Source organism: Vigna umbellata, chromosome 1 (assembly GCF_029865625.1).
Source record: "Vigna umbellata cultivar VRB3 chromosome 1, Vumbellata_1.0, whole genome shotgun sequence".
Lineage (NCBI taxonomy): Eukaryota > Viridiplantae > Streptophyta > Magnoliopsida > Fabales > Fabaceae > Vigna > Vigna umbellata.
Genome location: NC_142165.1, coordinates 88,904,671 through 88,923,181, shown reverse-complemented (window position 1 = coordinate 88,923,181; position 18,511 = coordinate 88,904,671). Strand labels below are relative to the sequence as shown.

The 18,511-nt window shown below is 30.9% G+C and overlaps 1 pseudogene; it reads right to left on the bottom strand.

The window, feature by feature from the left end:
• Positions 1–3,943: 3,943 nt before the first annotated feature.
• On the bottom strand, positions 3,944–7,879 carry LOC124825784 (putative disease resistance protein At5g66900; annotated as a pseudogene).
• Positions 7,880–18,511: the final 10,632 nt, after the last annotated feature.

Here is an 18,511-nt window from a genome sequence, read left to right as displayed (position 1 = left end):
ACAATACAATTTATTTATAATTACATGATCAACCCAAAAATTCATAAATCATTCTACCACACCAAAATATTCAATCATGATATTAAACATTCAATTAAATTAATCACCATTTAAATGCAAAGATAGTTTTTCATAATCATAAGAAGATACTCAAGAAAATGTTCACATTCATCATAAAGTAAAGAAAAGTAAGCTTCCCATACCTTTTTTTACTTTTCACAGTAACGAGATTGAAATATAAGTCCTTAAGATTGTAGTAAAAATAATAATCAAAACTCAAACCGCAATTTCCTGAGGCGTGTAGATCACTGTCCTTAAGGACTTATCCGCGGTGTATTGCGCAAGCCTCCCAGGATACAACAGGAACTTCTCAGAATTTATGAGGATCTCAGAACTAGCAAGGAACTCTAAACAGAGTATAAGAATAAACCCAGAATAATTTTAGAAAAGGAAAAGAAGAAAAGAAAAGGAGAGAAGACTGACTTGGGATGGATTTGGAATGGGGAAAAACTCTCTATTTAAAGAGTTAGGAAAGAATAAAATCAATAAAAAGCCATTAAATATTTTACCGTTGGAACACTTAATAAAATGAATATGAACGTTGTTGGCAATTAAAGTTTTGACCGTTATAATCCAACGTTTTCTTTTGCAATAATCTAACATTATTACAACAGGTACAGGTCCTGTGAGGATGTTTCCAATTAAATGTATAAATTACATTAGAATAAACTATTATTATCGAGCCAATTAACAAGGCTAAGGTCACTTCCTCCGAAAGCAAAACGCAAAGAAAGATAATGCATTATGTACTCATACAAAAGTAGAAGTTTTCCAACTCCTCGCCAGTTTCGTACCATCTAACATCAGAGCAACCATAGGCTTTTCAAACCATTCGTTCCAGCACTTAAAACTGACATTTCATGTTCAATCACTTAAGAAAATATAACCAAAAGCACATGAGATCATTTCTGGTCTGCACAGTTTATATGACGTCTTTGACAGCAAGCACACCAAGTCCCACAACCACACCAATTTGATGGAAATAAAGAATCCTAATCATAATTTCGTTAATTCGGTTGAAGTAACTGTAAAGATTAAAGTAAAAAACCCATTTCATTAATTCGATTGAAGTACAAAGCATAAAAGATTGAAATAAAGATCCGCAAAGATTGAAATAAGGAACTCTAATCACGATTTCCTTCATTTCGATTGAAGTAAATAACCCTTTAAAATCCTAATTTGAGTTTAGTTAAAACAAATTAACTTTCAATTTCAGAAAAACATATAAAAGATTTACACACGTCATCACATATAGCACACTTTAACCAGATCATACAAAAATTAAGTTGGTACTTGATAACTAAATCTAACCGTTTATTGATTAAAATGAAGCAAAAGTGAAACTAAAACAAAAAAACGCATGATAGTTTACGGACAAAAAATATAATTAACCCAAAAATATTAATTTTAACACAAGAAAATAAAACATTTATAAAATTTCAACGAATAATTGTTTAAAAATATTCATAAATTACAATTTAAAAAACAGTATATTTTTTATGATTTCTTTTTACAAATTTCTTCTATTATATCAACAAAATTGCAGTTACTTTGTATCAGAAAAAAAAAGTGTAAATATATATTTTTTCTTAATATAAATATGAAAATAACATAATCAGACAAAACTGTATTAAAAATGAATAAATCATACATGAACATCAGTAGTAATACGTTAAAAAGAATAAACTAGACTTATCTAAAATCAGTTTCAAGTTAATATATTTTATAAATAAACAATTTAAAGATTTATTTAATTTTAATTACTTTTAAGATTAAATTATTGGTAAGATTTTTGGCAAATAACCATTAACTCATTAAATTATATGATGATCTTAGAATTTATTTAAATATTATTTAATTTTTCTAAAAATAGAGACAACAAACACAAAATTAAAATATTAGAAGGGATCAATTTAAGAGAGTGATTTGCCAAACTTCAATGATCAACAATCAATCTCGTTCTAAGTACTTATTATGACTTAAACTACAAATAGAACATATCTTATTTAAAGTATATATTGTTAGCAAAAACACCAAAATGGTGTAAACTTTTTTTTCAAAATTATCGAAATAGAATGATTTCAAAAAAAATTATAAAAATAAACAAGTTTTGTTAATTTGATACTATGTTATTGTGAAGAAAATCATATCAGTTTGACCCAATTCAATATAATGATATAAATTAAGTCAAAATTCTTATCAAATTGACATATTATATTTTTTTTTTAAATTTGATAATATTTTTTCAGTTGGTACATTTTAGCAATGTGTACTGAGTTTTAGTAAACAATAATATCCTTATATATTATGGATTATAAGTTTTAAAGTCAAGGGTATTTGAATAATTTTCATTCTTAAAACTAAAAAAAACAAAAAACCTTCAAACCCTTACCCACCTCTCTCATTTCTCTTAACCCTTTCTTTTTCATCTCTTACTCCAATATACATTTTCTCCGTCATCCCTATTATAGCTCCAAGGGAAAAAATTAAAAATACTAATTAAAAGAGTTATAAAAAGATTTATAAGTTAGAAGTTAATTAAAAGCAACCCGCAACAATCGAATCTAAGAAAAAGATGAAAACAACTAAAATAAAAAGAATTCGAAAAACAATGAAAAATTTCGTTCCAATTTAATTGAATCTAGTACAAAAAAGATGGTACAAAAAGAATACATGGATTTGGAACTATATTTCGTTTCAAATTGCCAGTATGTTAGTTATTTTTAAGTATTTTTTATGATATTTTGCCTCAACCTATCCATGAATATAAGAAATAGCGAGAATTCTTGATTTCTCTTAATATCTCTCTCAATTCGAAAATCCAAGACTTGAATTGATGTCCTTTTATCGAATCCTCCTAATTGCATTGATTTTCCGAAAGATTGCACTTCAATTAGAATTATGTGGGTGAGAGAGAGTATGGAGATGAGAGAGAAACAAATTGGATAAGTGAGAAATGTGGATTAGGATTAGACGAGTAAGTTAAAATAATCGACATATACAATGATACCTTTTCTCCTTCATCCCTACTATATGTCGATTACTTTAACTTACTTTTCTTTTTTTATCCTCTTGATTGCATTGCCAAACTATACCCAACTACAAAAATGGACATTATAAAGCTAGTTGAAGTCAGCTTGGTCACCTCTATCATCTTATCACCAGGACTTGTGATTCAGCTTGACAACTTCGTTAATCCTATGCTACCTCTACAATTTATGAAACTTTATTGTCCTTTTGAGTAAATATAAGAAATTTTAGACATTGGATAAGTTTAAATTAATTATATAAATAAATATAAATATTATTTTATAAATATTTTTTGTACGATTAAATTATAAAATTTACTTTTTAAAATGAAATCATAACTTATTCTAATTAAGTTTAATAACTTATCGTATTATATATGGTTAGATTATTGTCAAACCATCAACAGATATTTAATTGTAGAATATATTAAAAAAATTATATCAACTATATATAGGTTCAAATTATAATTATATAATATATAATTAAATGAAAACCACACTTTAAAAATTTATTTTATGAAATTAAAATTGATCACTATGTAAAGGTAGTCATTAGTCAATGTTTATCTCTTCCAAATTGCACACTTGTCTGAAACTGGAACGGTGCTATTGTGGAATACTTCACATCAGATTGTACAATTTTAATTTGTTATTATCAGAATTGGGCTTAATTTTTCTTGATCCTCAAAAAAGCAATTCGTCATACACATTACTTCCCAATGAATAGCTTACTTCTGTATTATTCAATAATCTCATTCGCTAGAATGTTCAAGCAATGAGCTGCAGGATATTTTTTATAGTATATCGTTCAATTACAATTCATACTCAAAAATTATGTGATCACTCAAAAAATGTAGAGAAAACAACAAAAGCTCCTAATAATTTTGAAGTACACAGATTTGGTTCTCGGAATATAATATACATGCCTCCAAATAATGCGATTGTGTTGTCAAAACCAAGTACCAGAATGCAAGTTATAAAAGAGGATCTAGTTTGAAATCGGTTAGGACTACCTCTAGCTTTAGATCACTAAACATGGATCTGATAGGTTCCCATAATGCAGCCCTCTCTTCATCGCATACTACCACTCTTAAGCTCTCAAGGTCCTTCACTGAGTATGGCAATTCAGACAATCTGTTGCAACCTCTGCAATTCAACCTTTCTAAACTACCCAGCTCCCCTATGTTTTCTGGTAACATCCTAAGACTTACACAGTCAGAAATGTCAAGAAAGTTCAGTTTATGAAGGCTTGTGATGCTGTCTGGCAACTCTTCTAATTTCGTACAAGAAGTAAGCCTCAATGATTCCAAATTCACCAACTTTCCAATTCCTGTAGGAAGTTTTGAAAGTTTATGGCAGTTTGTGATGCTTAGCTTCTTTAGGGAAACAGTATCGGAGAGTCCAGCCGGCAATTCCTCCATATCACAGTAATCAATGTTCATCTCCTTCAAATTTGGAAGCACATCAGAAACTTTGATGGTGCTGTTTTTGAAGGCTTCGTTCACATTGCACATAAAGAAAGAGAACTTGTGCAGATTCTTCAGTGGCACTCCAGTCTTGCTAAGGAAAGGAATTGAAACCTTCTCTAACCTGATTCTTTTGAGATCAGAAAGATAATCAAGCAGCTCTAAATTCTCCAACTCAGCACGATTGACGTCATAATTCGTTATTGTCAGGACTTTTAATTTATTCATTTTCTTCATGAACGGTGGTAGAGAGCGCTTTTTTTCTCTAAGGTTCATCACTAGAACCTTGACCTCATTTGGCTGCAAGTTGCACCACTCTGAAGTGAATTCTTCATCTGCAAAATCAGACTCAATAATTAGTGTTTGAGAACTCTGTCAGCATGTGTGCATACCATATGTGCACCGAGATAGAAAGATGAACATACCAGTTGATATGGATAATGAGTGGGCTGCAATGTGATACTCATTCTGTGTAGTCCACCATTTGGGGATATTGTTCCCTCTGAGGTCAATTATTAGCCTATGCTTCTTCTCAGTCGGCAAATTTCTTGTTTGATGGATGGCTAGGTCCCGAAGAAGACCATGCTGCGTAACATAGTGGTAATTGTAGTCAACTGTTCCACTCGTAGTATTCCTGATCAATGAAAATAAATCAATCGCTCATTAGTCAATGCACAGTAAACAGCACAAACAATATTCTCTTCATCTAGCAGAAGTAAATTTTGTAACAGTTATAGGAGAAAGCGCCAATAGGATAATGGTTTCTATCTAGAGAATAACTCAAATATCAAATCTTTTTCAAGATGACTTGGAATGACTTTGTATGGTTTAATGCATGGATGCTCTCCAATGAGAAGCAGTAATTCGCCATACCTTGTGACAACAAGATCAGCCACGTTCCTTTTGACGAGGTCATGGATATTCTCCATTGCAATGTCATCGTCTTCATCACGCTGTTCTGCATAAATATCAACAAGTGCTGCTGCGGGTATCTTCTGTGCTTCAGGAAATAAGCTCAGGTCCATAAAACTCTCAGCAAGCTTAGCATCCAAGTCATCAAAGCTTTTTTGGAGGCAAGTAAGAAGCCCATCGCTACTAGAACTATAATAAAGAACAGAGTGACCCCTCGACAATATCCTCGCCCTGTTGTGCCAAACCACTGGTTCTTCAAGACTTAAAGATTTTCCAGTTACTATAAGTGCCAAGGGAGAACCACTGCACCCTTTTGCTATCTGCAATTTATTTGATATGTTCAATGAAATCAGAGATTGCTACTAAAACATTTAGCATTATTTTGCTATTACCATTACTGGAAGGTGAAAACTTTTTAGACAAGCATTCCGTAGTTATGATTTTACACACCACATTTGCAATACTATAATTGAGCAATAGAGAGTATACCTTCTGCACAATAGTATCGGGAATATTAGAGCTGGTCTGGTCCAGGGATGCAGAGTGGCGAAATAAGTGTAAAGCATCAGCTTCATTCAGTGATTTCAACAAGTATGGCTGCCCAAATCCTTTAATTGTGAATCTTGATGTCACTAAAATCTTGTAGTTTGGGATCTGAAACACGAATTTCTCAACTACGGATGCTGACTCTGGCAAAACACCGTCCAGGACCAATAATATGGGTTTTTTTTCCAATCTGTTTTAGCAAATTTTCCAATCGATAAACTGCACCCTCATCACTTTGAAACTGTGGCTTCTCGTAACCATTGTGTTCAAACAGTCTCTCCACTATGGTGCTCAACTTGGGCGATTCCACTAAGGAGATGAAGAATATGTTGTCCTTGAATTTACCTAAACAAATTTCAACATGTTTAGAGCTCTGGATATTCATTCTAAAGTTACTATTCCTCACACAAGTTTACAAAACAAGTGAAAATATGACCTTCACAGAAAATAAAATCTAGCTTCTTAGGCCAATTATTTTGGACATCATCAAGAACATATAAAGTACTTTCATTTCTCAACTACTTAAATCATTTTATTCTCTCCACATTCACACAGATATTCCCCTAATGGATTAAGTGTTCTTGTATTTTCATCAAGTTCAATGTTTCTGCCTCAAAATGGGTAAAAGGTCCCTTTGATAAAACTGTAACGGCTTTCCAAATACAGCCTAAAACCCATTTGTTGCATTCTGATATCAAAACATTCACTTGTAGTTAATAGCTTGCGTACTATGACTAAAAGTGTCAACCTCACTAGATTCGGTAGCAATAGTATCCAGTAACTAGTAATGAAGTTAAATAACCACCTAATGGTTTGAGATCAATAGGACCAAAAAGACCCTCAAACAACTTTTCAAACAATACGAATGCGAGAAGTGAAAGATGATCAGATAGACACATTCATACCATTAACTTCCTCATCAGAACAAAACTTCTTGGCCAACGTTGACTTTCCCGAACCTCCTGCTCCAGTTACCGTGAGCACCGACCCCTCATGATGATTCTCCAGCAACTTGAACTTCAACGCCCCCAAATGAACATCCAGCCCAACAGTGAAAGCTGGGGGTTCAGGTGGAGAGCACAAGCCTGCAATCCTTCTCGGAACACTCTCCACAAGCTTCTTCAGCAGCTGCTGGTTCTCCAATACAATGACATTTATATTTCCTTGCATATCCAATTGAAAGTACCGAGTAATAGAATCGATCACGTCTTGAAGTTTCTCTTGGGAACTGGCCTTATAACAGCAATTCCACCAATCAACTTTGGAGCACTCAATAACAAGCTCCTTCCCCTTCTCCATCTCATCGATCAGCTTCTGCGTTTCTGTAGCTGGTTTATCCAATCGCTTGTTAAGACCATCTATCTCCCTAGCCATCGGTTCTACTTTTTTGAGGATAGAATGCAAATTTTCCAGGGTGGCTCTGAACTTCACTGCCCTGTCTTTCATTGCAATAACAGTGCTCAGCAGTTCATCAAGCACTTGTCCAATAACAGCATCCAGAACCATAGCCATGACTACTGCACACAGAAACTAATTAACTAAAAACACCCAAAACCAGAAACTTTGATCTAAGTTCTAACACTGGTATGTAAACCAAACAAACTCAATGATAAGGTACCGGAATTAAGAAAATAGAAAAAGTGTGGTGAAATAACAAAGAATGCCAACAATAATGCTCCGAAGAATTTTTACTTTTTTTTCTCTTTCCTTCTAAGATGCTGTTTCGTTGAAGAACCAGGTACCAGATATTTTTGTTCACATCAAAATTCTGCCCTTTCCCTCCAAACCGTGTTTCGTGTTAAGCAGAAGTTTCCTACAAAGCTTTTAGTTGACATGACTTTGGGATGAGTGAGATCAACTGGCTATGACTTAGCAAGTTGAGGTTCACGCACTCTTTAATGTTCACATGGACATACAGTAAGAAATTGTCTAAATAATCGTGCTTATTATAAATAAATAATTAGAGAAACAATACTGATATTTACACACAAAATTTTTATATTTATTTGAAACTATTTTTAAATTTTTTTTATTCATTTTTTCCTTGAAAAAATGTAAAATTTTATCTTTTATGATTATTTTATAGTATATTTTCTGTAAAATAAATATAAAAATACGTCACATTATCATTATTATTTAAAAAAATGGTAGTATTCTTGAGCTAAAATTTGCATAACATTGAAGACAATTTAACACTAGCAAAGATTTTTAGAATAAATTTAAAAAAAAAATGTAAAAATTAATATAAAATTTGACATTATAACAAATAAAAGAAATTATTTAATTAATAGAAATTAAAAATTGTCAAAATATTTTTAATTATTAAAATAATATGAAATTATAATTATTAATATTATATTTATGGATAAAAATATTTATAAAAAGAAAAAATTAAAAATTGATTATTATAATTAATTTTAAAAATTTAAGAAAATTATAATTTAATAAAATGAAAAAAAAAATTAATATAATTATTTTTTAATATAATTTATTATTAAGTGGAAGGCTGGTACAAGCAACAACATTACCCTTCGTTGCCATTATATGTTCTTTTGGTCTAATACTCCTCCTTTCATAACTTTCCCACAATAATTACAAACACTGGTATTTAAATTTGATTCATCCATCGGGTGACAATGTTTCCAACCCGAGTCACTTTTATGAGATGTTCTTGGACTATCTGATCATTAGCCATTATTGTTGTTGGAAAATAAGTATATTTTTTTTGCAAAATAATTATAGTGAAAGTAGAGAACTAGAAAAAAGAATAACAAAATTGAAAAAGAAAAGGCAAAAGGGTGGCTGGTGGCAGTCACAGTAGTGGTTGTTGGTGGGCAAAGGCAAAAGGGAGAGGAGAAATTGTTTTAGATTAAATAAAATTTCACTGCAGCTGCTTGTGGATGCAGTAACGTAGGATAAAAGGAGTTTTGTATATTATGTTAGATTAAATAATTTTTTAGTAGGTTTGGACCAAATTTTTACCTTATTTTAATAACATTCATATAAAACTATGAATGCAATTAGGTTTTTTAGGCTAGTTATTACTTTTTTCTCGCACGTTTCTCTTTCATCTGCTGTTCTTTTTCTTCAAGCCTCAACTATCTATTTCTTCTCTTTCCTTTTGTTAAGTTATTTTTTATTTCCATTTCCTTCTTTATTTGAACTTTGTATCTCATTTTTGTGTGTGTGAATATATAGAGGCAAATTTATGTACTAGGCTACGCCAGCGTATTGTTATTGTTAAAAAATCACAAATAAAACATATACGGAACCGACACGAATCGAATACGGATGCGCCTGTGAAACATTATTACAGTATTTTTATATAATATTTCAAACGTTATATTACCTCCACACGTTTAATACGTATATCCATTTATTAAGAGCAATAGAAAGAAAAATAAAGGTATTAATTAGTGTGTCCTACTTTTTACCAAAACAAATGAAAGTTACTTCTTAAGTGGTCCTATTTTATACATATTATTACTCGCTTTTTTTCTTTTCAATTTAACCATTTTAATATATTATTCTTTCAATTAAGCATCCTTTTCTTGAATAGGTCTCACAAAAACATCACATGTTTATTGGTCAATAATATATTTATTAAGTCAAAAAATAAATAAAATGTAAAATCTAAGAGAAGAATATGTTTATATTTGGTTAACAATATATTTATTAAAGTTTTTTTTTTTCATCTTAGATGTTTTTGGCATATATTGTTGGTCCTTCAAACTTCTTTCATCCTTTTAGTATTAGCTGAACCTCCTACATTTTAACATTTTATGGTAATGCTAGTAAGAAGGAAGGTTAAACTTAAATTAAAATAACATTTATAGGAGTGACTTACATTGACCTTTATTTGAGTGGATCTTTATTATGGGTCTATTGACCCAATGATCATTTTACCTCTGAAAGCTATTTTTGGCTAAGAGGAGATTCACTGGGGAGACACAAAACACCTATTAGAAAGTGGTTTTTAAGCCTAACTAAATTGACCATGTGGGACTTCCAACAACACCAATAACATATGAGTTCAACCATATAAAGGATTCACATCACTCTTTATCTAAAATCTTAAGACAATAAGTTAAGGATATTTTATTTTTATATAGTGCCCTACTATTTCATTTATATCCAATATGGGACTTAGATTCACACTTGAATTCCCAACAAGATGTCTAATTCACATTTACTTAATTCATTCTCTTAATGTCAAATTATCTCTATTATTAAAATAGAAATTTATTTATATTATTATTATTGATCATAATACTTAATTTATTTATATGTATCTAATATATATATATATATATATATATATATATATATATATATATATATATTTCCTGTTTTTCTCTACATATGAAGAAAAAAAGTTTAAAGAAAATATGACATTCCATTTTATTTTCTTTTTTCCACTTTCATTTTAAACCAGTGTTCCCGTGATTATGTCCTTGGAAACAAACAGGGCTAAAATAAAACCCAAAGGATATATAAATATGTGACTTATTTTAGTAATTAATATATAATGAAAGAAAAATTCAACAAACAAAACTGTTTTTTAATAAGGATCGCGATATGTTGATAACGCAAATTTGACAACATTTTGGCAACGACACATGTCAGTGTTGTATTGGGCCATTTTGAAATTTTTTTTAAAGAAATCTGATTTGAAAAAGGGATCAGGGTTTTAGATTTCATTATTCCGAAAGTACCTTTCTTCGTTCAACACTATCTCCTCTCTCAATTTTAGGGTTTTCAGTTTCATTTGAACTTCTCTCTCCATTTTGTGCATTTCTCTCTCGACGTTCAGCAATCTCTCTCGACGCTCGGCAATCTCCGTCGTCGCTGGCCTCGTTCGAAGTCTCTCTTTTTTTGTCGAGTTCGTGATTTCGACGACCGATCTCCGTCGTTGGTTTGTTCAAAGTGTCTCCTTCGATGTTGATTGTGTCGAAGTTCTGAGCTTTTTTTGTGCAATGGGTTCGTCCGCTGACATAGGTTCTTCGAACAAGGTATGCACTTTTTTCCTTTTTCGTATTCGTATTTTGGGGTTGAGCTTTTGCTTTTGGCTTTTGGTGATCATTTTGGTGGTTTTTGTTGGTTATTTGTAACCAATTTTTTTTTTTTGTAGTTGTTTGTTCGCATTCATTGAAAACCAAGTGCTTTGTTACTTTGAATGAAATTTTGAGTGAGTTTGTAGAACTCCGTACACAGTCCCAAACTTGACTGATTTATGTAATTTGTGATTAGTGCAATATTGGTATATGTTAAAGTATGGATAGTTGTAAATGTATCAGAAGAATTTTATTGAATGTTAATAAAGATATTGGTTAATTGATTGTTATATTCATTTCAATTGTCCTTTTGTAGTATTATTTAAGATTCATCCTTTGTGATTGTTATAACAAATGTCCAGTTCTGTCACCCCTATGTGAAGGGAAGACCCACTAAGGGTGTTTATAGGTTGACAAGTGAGGTCCTGCACCATTGACATAGGACAGATGCACTTGTAATCGATTACTGGGACCCTGTAATCGCTTACCAGGGAAAAAAATCCTCTTTTGTACTGAAAGTTGACAAGAACTACCCAAGCCTGGCTTAAGCACTCCTTAAGGTTATTTTGGAGTCCTTTTGACTGTGTTTTGAAGGTTTTATGGATGGATCATTATTGGAATACTTCAAGTTGGAATACTTCAATATTAAACAAATAAAAAAGGAATACTGAAGGGTATTGAGTAATGAAAAATTATAACAATATTAAAAACCACATACATTAATAGGAAAACGTAACAGCAGTTCATCAAACCACAAGTTTTGAAATTAAAAAGTACATAACGGTATTAGAAAACGTACATAACAGTTCATCATACATTGGTGCACTAAACACCACTCATGACCGTTAAACTCACTCACCCATCTAAAATAACAAACATGAAACAATAACTTGAAATGAAACTCATTTAGGAAGCTTAAAAAAACGCTGTTTTTTGAAAATTAATTGCACCTAGTGCAGTTGTTCAAAAAATAGGAGTTAACAGTCATTCGAAAGCTCTTTGAGTCTAAATGCCAACAAAACAAGAACCAACTTGTTCGAAGTTCTATGGAGAAAGTTAAGAGCAAAACAAGCAGCAAAGGTCAGAAAAATAGAGTTGGGGAGTGTTGTTCATCCAGCTGGGGAGTATAGTTGAAGTTTCTGTACAAATGACCATTTTTCCTCTAGTAATCGATTACCAGGGCAGAAATTGGCTAGAAATGCTTATGGAGCACATCTAACTTACATGAAAGCACCTAAATGACATTTTTTTCTCAACAATTCAATGACCTAACATGTTTATTGGTGCACTAAAGACCACTCATGACCATTAAACTCACTCACCCATCTAAAATAGCAAACATGAAACAATAACTTAAAAGTAAACTCATTTAGAAAGCTTAGAAAAACTTTTTTTTTTGTGAAATTAACTGCACCTAGTAGAGTGGTCTAAAAATTATGAGTTAGTAGTCATTTGAAAGCTCTTTGAGTCTAGATTCCAACAAAACAAGAATCAACTTATTTGGAGTTTAGTGAAGAAAGTTAAGAACAAAACAAGTAGCAAATGTCAGAAAAACAGAGTTGGGGAGTGTTGTTCATCCAGGTGGGGAGTATAGTTAAAGTTTCTGTACAAATGACCATTTTTTCTCTGGTAATCGATTACAAGACTCCTATAATCGATTACCAGGGAGAAAATTGGCCATAAATGCTTATGGAGCTCATCTAACTTACGTGAAAGCACCTAAATGACATTTTTTCTCAACAATTCAATGACCTAACATGTTCCTGCACACGCACACACTGGACACATGCACTTGTAATCGCTTACAGAGAGGTTGTAATCGATTACCAGGTTAAAATTGCAGTTTTGTACTGAAAGTTGATTTGCGCTACCCAAATGTGCCAACTGCGCTCCCCATGATTGTTTTTTGTTTGTTATGAGTGTCTTTGTAAGATATTGTCAATGGAGGACCCTTGTTGGTCATGGTTGATGGTTTCCACAACTTGTAGTGTGAAGTTTGGTAAGTCTTCTGTGTAGGGAAGACCCATCCTGGGTGGTCTTAGCAACGCAGGTAAGGTCCTACACCATACACACTGGAGACATGCACTTGTAATCGCTTACAGAAAGGCTGTAATCGATTATTAGGTTAAATTTGCAGTTTTGTACTGAAAGTTTATCTGTGCTACCCAGGTGTGGCAACTGCACTCCCCATGATTGTTTTTTTGTTTGTTATGAGTGTGTTTTTAAGATTTTATGAATGAAGGACCCTTGTTGGTCATAGTTGATGGTTTCCACAACTTGTAATGTGAAGTTTGGTAATGAATCAATGGTGTGTGCGAAAAAGCCCAAACCTCGGTGACACCAATCTCGACGGTGTATGCGAAAAAGCCCAAACCTTGGGAGAAATACCGCCAACCACAATGGGAGACAAAAGCCAAAGACTTACACAACCACGGAAATGCCGCCAACGACAATGCACGCCAAAATCAACAAAATTCCAGAATGAGGGATATACACTGCCAACGAGCCCACGATCACACCATCAAAAAAAGGGAAATGGGTAAAGAGGGAGACGAAATCCTCGACAATGACCAAATGACCTAAGAAACGAAGTAAGAAGAGTCGAACTCAAACTCAAAGGGGAGAGAGAAACAACATTTCAATGGTGGACAGAGAATGAAGAAAAGCAAGGAATGAAGAAGACCGAAACGGTGGAGAGAGATAGATGTTTCAATGGTGGAGAGAGATGAAAGCTTCAATGGTGGAGAGAGAGTTGAGAAAACCAAGTTACGAAAAAGAATGAATCTGAAAAAAAAAAACCGCCAAAAAGAGTTTCTATCCAAATTCTTTTTAAAATTGTCCTTCTAAACAAATTTTACTTTTTTAAAAAATCCTTTTAAAACCAACCAATGAAACAATGTCACGTGAAGTTGTCAAAATGTTGACAAAATATATTATTAAAGAAACGTTTTCCTTTTAATAAATGCATATCAAATAAGTATTCGTATTTTATGTATTTCCTTTGAATTCAGCATTTTGGTCACAGAATCAAAGTACGTACGTCGGAACCCCCTCAACCATGCATGTGTTTAGGATCTGTCATCATGTTTTGTTCTCTTTATTTTTCAAATTTCTAGAAAACATGCCCTTAAGCAAATAATTTATACCAGAAAGTTGGTCTTAATACTTTTTATATAAAGAATCTTTATATTTAAAATTTTTCATTTATATTTTATCCCATTTAAACCATTATGAAGACAAAGTTTTAGTATCATTGATGAATTTTTTTATAAAAGACTTATTAAAAAAATATAACACTAATAATTAATATTATCTCTAATTTAACATTTTAAGATAATAAATTTATGTGTTTTTTTTTAATTTTTTATTTTTTTATGTCTAAGTAGTAGTGTCGTTAACATGGGTTGAAACCCGTGAGCCAACTTGGCTCATCACGAGTTTGAGCCGGGTTGGGTTGGAAAAAAATGCAAAAATTTTGATGCGAGCTAATTTTGACCCGGCTCACTAAGAACCCGGCTCACACGAGTTAAACTCGTGGTGGGTCGGGTTGGCTCACCAACCCACCTATTTTTTTTAATGAAATTAAATTAATTAAATTAATTATTCAAATTCTATTTTTTTTATTAAAATCAAATTAATTAAATTAATTATTCAAAATGCACAAATAAAACCCTAAGAGCATAATACTGTGGATTTATCCATTCAAGATTCTAATTTTATAGATGGATAATATTATAAATTGGATAATTCAGGAATATATCATTTGTTTTATGTTGTTTTTAAACATATCTACAAGTATAACAGTTTTATCTTGTGCTATATATTTTTGTTAACGGCTATATGTAGTTTCTTGATCAAACGATTGTGTATGTCACATTAAACTAAATTGGCAAAATTTTATCCTTGATAGCTTAGAATATATATAATAATATATTTCTTTTGTTTCATTTTTTTTATATCAATTGGTCCAATTATTAATGTTTCAATTTGATCGACCAAAGTAACATGTTATAAAAATCTGAGAAGAAGATGGTGAAAAAAAATGTGGGTCGGGTTGGGTTGGGTCTGATTACCCGTTTTGACAACTCTACTGAGCAGTGTGAAACTTAAATTTATAATAAAATTTCCCACAATGACAAAAAGTGAACACAAATAATGTATGGCCTTCTATTTTATTTATGTATTTATGTTGTAGGAACTTAAATACGTTAAATAAGTGAATAAGATATAAATAGAAAGAATACGAATTTATTGACTCCTAAAATTTTGAATTTAAAATAGTTTTAATTTTTCATATAAATTTACGAAATAACCTAAGTTCTAGAATATTCTGCTATTCCTAAACTCACCATAGAAAGAAGGACAAAAGAAACATATGCATTCCTCGTCCTCACTGTCACTCAATAGTGAAAAAGCTAATTAATTATCTTCCATTCTACCCACCCTCGTTAGGCTGTCGTTTTCACCGCAAATGACGCTTTCCATGTGTTTTTCTTATTGTACTACCGAATTCCTACACCTCATGTGCTACTACATGCTCTATTTAATATACAACTTTTCTTTATCCTCACTATTTTTTTTTCCTCTTTTCTTCTTCATTCTTTCACATATTTATAATATGAAAACCAGAAGGATATTTTTACATACATAAATCTTTTATATTTATGTAATATTATATATTTTTATTTTATTTTGTTTTCTTTAAAAATATATAAAAATTTAATTTTTATGATATTTTATTAATGCAATATATGTTAAATGAATATAAATATATGTCACCTTATTATTACTTTATGAAAATACAAAGAAAAATTCTAAAATAAATGAAAAAAAATTGCTTAATTGTTTACCAAGAAAAAAAGTATAGTACGATTTACTAAAAAATAGTATGATAAAATTTTCTTTTTCTTTTATTTTTATCAAATATTTTAATTTTCACCAAGTTATACCTTTCTTTTTCTATTTTTTTTATTTCTTTTCTTTTTACCATACACATATCCTACGAGCATCAAGCGTAAGAATTCATTGACACAAATATTTTATCTTAATAACTAATATTAAGTTTGAGTCGTTAATACTTTAAGTCTCGAGAAAAAGAATTACTACTTAGGCTTGTGATAGTCATCATGTTATAATATTGATTTTAGCAACACTATTAACATAATAGAAAAGATAGGTAAAGTTATATATACTTATATATCATATTAATTATTTTCATTTATCTTTTTTTTCTTATTTTCATGTCGTGTAGTACTCTAAAATTGAAAGAGTCAACTTTTGATTGACTGTTCCCCTCTAAGGCATACTAAAACTTCTTAATACGCGTGGTTTGATGTTTGAATTTCTTAATTATGTTATGCGATTCTAGCCTAAAGGAGAGGAGATACTACATTACTCTAAAAATAGACGAATCCAGTGAGAGGAATACCTCCTGATTGATTATAAAATAATAATTTTATCAACAAATTCTTCTAACTTGAAAATTGGTCTGACAAAAGATATTATAACCTCTACAAAATAATGAATGTTCGTATTGAGAAATATTCACCTTTAAAGGTATATTATATTATAATTTTAAAAAGCTATAAGAGTTTGTAGAAATATAATTATTTTTAAGATCTTCTGAAGAGGAATTTCCATAATTAAAGTTTGTAGCTTAAGTTTTAATGAATCTATAGAATTTGAAAGTACATCGTTAACTTTTAAAAATTAACGATAACAGACATAAATAATAATAATTAATTGTAAGATCTGGATCAATAAAAATAAAACCAACAGTTTGTTTTCAATACTTTACTGTAAGATTACAAATTAAAATGTATTCATTTCTCAAAGATAAAACTAGAGCCGTCAATTTTGGTCCATTCTAAAGGGCTGGGTTATGATTCACATGAATTTGGATAAAAAAAATCCCACAAGGTTAAAAAGCTGAAAAATTTTAAATGGTAAAAGAAATCTATAAAAGTCATTTGAATGAGTTTATCATGGATTTTTCTTTTAAATATGAAAAAAATATTAACTTTTAAAATATATTATTAGATTTTTAGTTTATAGCAATCCATCTTAACTTTTAATTTAAATATGTTTGTTTCAAACTTCAGTTAGATTGTCTCATGTCGACCTTCAATTTTAACAGGATTAACTAATCTCGACCTTCGACCCACGATCATGATCTAATTGAGTTTTTCTCAACCTTTAACTAAGAATGAGATCAAATTTAGATAACGATAAACTCCATCGAATTCGGCCAAATTTTGGTTGGATTTGACTTAATAGAATTCAATTGAATTTTCGTCTAAGTCAACTCGGCCAAATTCCTGTTGTGGCTAACTTGGTTGAATTTTTCCAAATTTTTATTAAATTTTTGCCAGGACTAATTAGACAATCTTGGTTAGACCTACCCATATAGACTATTAGTTTAGACCAACTCGTCTCAATAATTGTTAAGAATTATTTTTCATCATTATTTATTATCTATTAATCTAATTCATTAGGTTAAGGGGAAAAACATGTAAGAAGAAATATTAGGGTACTTATAGCAACTCATATTCACTTAATAGTATTATTAATTTAAATAATTTTATATTAGTGTTATTTTGCAAATAAATGTGCATGAGATTAAAAATATATAAGTAAAATGCGTAAATGAAATGGGTTAAAGAGCATTGATAAGCACCTCCACAAAGGAAGACACTTATTTAAGTTATAAAATGTATTTTAAACATATATGCCTGAATTTTAGTCTTAATTTTTTTTTTCTTTACATACATTACTTAAAAATAATATGATGAAAAAATAATTACAAAATTTATATAACGAAAAATATAAGTACGAACACAATCTAACCAACGAAACAAACCCACATTCAAACAATGGACTGAACGACAACAACGAACTCCCCTACCAAGGCAAGAAACCCATAACAAAACAATGGAGCCATAATGCGAGCAGGGAAACAGAAGACATACTCAAACAAGTGAAGCTACAAGGCATCACTGCTAGGTTTTTTACAATGAAAGTTCACCCTGTACCAAATGCATTTCAAATGTTCGAAACTACGCTGGAAAAAATAACTCCCCCGTCAATAATAAAAAAATAATTGAAAATTAATTTTAAAACAATCAATAGACTGTGTCGTAAAAAATATGGGTTAAAATATGATTTTTATTTTTTTTACATTGCACTTAAACCCATCTGTCCCTTTTATTTTTTGGATGAGCAAACCCCTCTGGAGACATACGAACTTCACATGGAACAATTATGAACTACGATAAATGCAACTATCAAATAACTCAAAGAAATAAAAAAAATAGCCTTGATCGGTGAGAGTATGGTACCCTTTCACAAGGAATTAGTCTTCCTCTTTATTGGCGTATGGGTCAGTAGGTGAAGTGTAAAAGCAATTCAACAATTTGCATATCTACTATACACAAAAATCACTTTA